The following is a 2924-nucleotide window of genomic DNA, read 5'->3' as shown; positions in this document are numbered from 1 at the left end:
CTTACAGAAAGACAAGATCATACTTTGTATGCTTTATTAAACAAATTGCCACCACAGCGGCCAGATCGTACGTCAACGTCACCGTCGCCATATTGGACCTCATATATACTGTCAATGATCAGGTCAGAGCTATTGATAAGAATAAGATATTTATTAGGGCCCGAGCACTGCCCATGCAAAGACCCTATTGTATCTGTAGGAATAATTATTATTATTATTCAGAAATTTCAATAGCCTTTTTGGGGGCCTTATTATGTTTAAGCCAATGAAAAGGCCTGAAGATTTAACATTCAGCCAATCAGGATGGGTTTAACATTCAGCCAATGAGGATGCCAGTCATGGCGTAACATTTCCTATTTTCTAGGGGTCCACTTGAGCATGGCAAAATTGCCCCTCAGGGGCCTATAAACTGTACCAACCGGGGCCCCTTTCACTGATATGCATAAAAATTGGCACACACGTAGATCTTATCCAGACAAACAAAAAACAGGGTTAAACACAGTTTTAGTGATTTCACCAATATGAAAGCCTTAAATATTCAGCCCATCAGGATGGTTTTAACATTCAGCTAATGAGATGCATATAACAATTAGCCAATGAGGAGGGTTTTAACATTCAGCCAATGAGGATGCATGTAACATCCAGCCAATGAGGAGGCCTTTAACATTCAGCCAATCAGGACTGCTTTAACATTCAGCCAATTTGAAAATACTTAACAATCAGCCAGTCAGTAGGCATTTACCATTCAGCAAATCAAGAAAAATTGCTAATTAAGTGAAAAAAATAGCCAATCAGGATGGATTTCCCAATGAGCAAATCAGTATGCATGTGACATTCAAGCTATTAGGAGTCATGTAACAATCAACCAATCAGGATGCCTTTAACAATCAGCCTATCAGGATGCATGTAAATATTATTCAATAACGTGCATTTAATAATCAACAAATCAGGAAGGATTTAACATTCAGCCAATGAGAATGCATATAACAAGCAGCCAATCAGGATGCCTTTAACATTCAGCCCATCAGGATGCATGTAATAACCAGCTTATCAGGAGGAATTTAACATTCTATCAATCAGGATTCATGTAACAATCAGTCGGTCGGGATGTATTTAACAATCAGCTAATCAGGATGCATGTAACAATCAGCCAGTCAGGAGGCCCTTAAAATTCAGTGAATCAGGATGACTTAAACATTCAGCCAATCAGGGGACCTTTAACATTCATCCAATCAGGATGCATGTAACAATCAGCCAATCAGGATGGATTTAAAAATCAGCCAATCAGGATGCATGTAATAATAAGCCAATCAGAATGTTTTTAAAAATCAGTTAATCAGGATGCACATAACAGTCAGCCAACCAGTATGCATGTAACAATCAGCCAATCAGAATGCATGTAACAATCAGCCAATTAGGAGGACTTTAACATTCAGCCAATCAGGATGGCTTTCACATTTAGCCAATCAGGAAGAATTTAACATTCAGCCAATCTGGATAATTATAACAATCAGCCAATCAGGATTTATTTAACAATCAACCAATCACAATGCATGTAACAATCAGCCATTTAAGACGCCTTTGAAATTCAGCCAGTCAGGATGCATTTAACATTCAGCCAATCAGGATGCATGTAACAATCAGCCAATAAGAATGCATGTAACAATCAGCCAATCAGGATGCATGTAACATTCAGCCAATCAGGTGCACTGTAACATTGCGTTTAAGTGAACAAATTAGCCAATCAGGATGGATTTCCCAATCAGCAAATCAGGATGTATGTAACGTTCAGCCAATCAGGATGGGTTTAACATCCAGCCAATGAGGATGCATGTAACATTCAGCCAATGAGTATGTCAGTCATGTTGAAACATTTCCTATTTTCTTGGGGTCGACTTGAGCATGGCAAAATTGCCCCTCAGGGGCCCCTTTCACTGATATGTATAAAAATCAGCACAAACGTATATTTTATCCAGACGAACAAAAAACAGGGTTAAACACAGTTTTAGTGTTTTCACTAAAACTTCTTCAATATTCAGCCAATCAGGATGCATGTAAGAAACAGCCAATGAGGATGGATTTCACATTCACCCAATCAGGATGCATGTAACAATCAGCCAATCGAGATAGATGTAACATTCATGCAATGAAGATGCCTGTAACAATCAGCCAATAAGGATGCATATAACAATGAGTCAATCAGGAAGAAGTCAGGATGCAGGTAACAATCAGCGAATCAGGAAGCATTTAACAATCAGCCAATAAATCATAAGCAGCGTGTAACACTCAGCCAGCCAATCAGGAGGTGTGTAACACTCAGCCAGCCAATCAGGAGGCGTGTAACACTCAGCCAGCCAATAAGGAGGCGTGTCACACTCAGGCAGCCAATCAGGAGACCTTTGACCGTTAGACAGCCAATCAGGAGGCGTGTCACACTCAGCCCAGCCAATAAGGAGGTGTGTAACACTCCAGCCAGAAAAATAGGAGGCATGTAAGCAATCATCCAGCAAATAAGGAGGCAGTGTAACAATCAGCCCAGCCAAGCGGAGGAATGTGTTAACACTTCAAGCCAGCAAATCAGGAGGCGTGTAACACTCCAGCCAGCCAAACAGGACGTTATTTGACACACAGCCAGAACAATCATGAGGTGTGTAACAGTCAGCCAGCCAAACAGGAGTTATTTGACAGCTCAGCCCAGGCAATCAGGAGCGTGTAACACTCAGCCAGGCAATCAGGATGCGTGTAACACTCAGCCAGCCAATCAGCGAGGCGTGGTAACACTCAGGCAGCCAATCAGGGAGGCGTGTAACACCCCAGTCCAACCAAGGAGGCGGTTGGACACTCAGCCAGCGCAATGTGCAAAAGTGGCAGGATGAGGAAACACTGGTGAGCCAGTCCAATCAGGAGGCGTGGAACACGCAGGA

General features: G+C 41.8%; 1 protein-coding gene across 1 annotated transcript in view; it reads left to right on the top strand.

The window, feature by feature from the left end:
• Positions 1-2924, top strand: part of mettl22 (methyltransferase like 22) — a 15909-nt gene that overhangs the window by 8981 nt on the left and 4004 nt on the right. The window lies entirely within an intron of this gene.

The sequence above is a fragment of the Morone saxatilis genome, unplaced genomic scaffold (genome assembly GCF_004916995.1).
Source record: "Morone saxatilis isolate NCDOM2014 unplaced genomic scaffold, NCSU_SB_2.0 Contig14, whole genome shotgun sequence".
NCBI classification, from domain to species: Eukaryota; Metazoa; Chordata; class Actinopteri; family Moronidae; genus Morone; species Morone saxatilis.
This window is presented reverse-complemented; position numbering and strand designations above follow the sequence as displayed.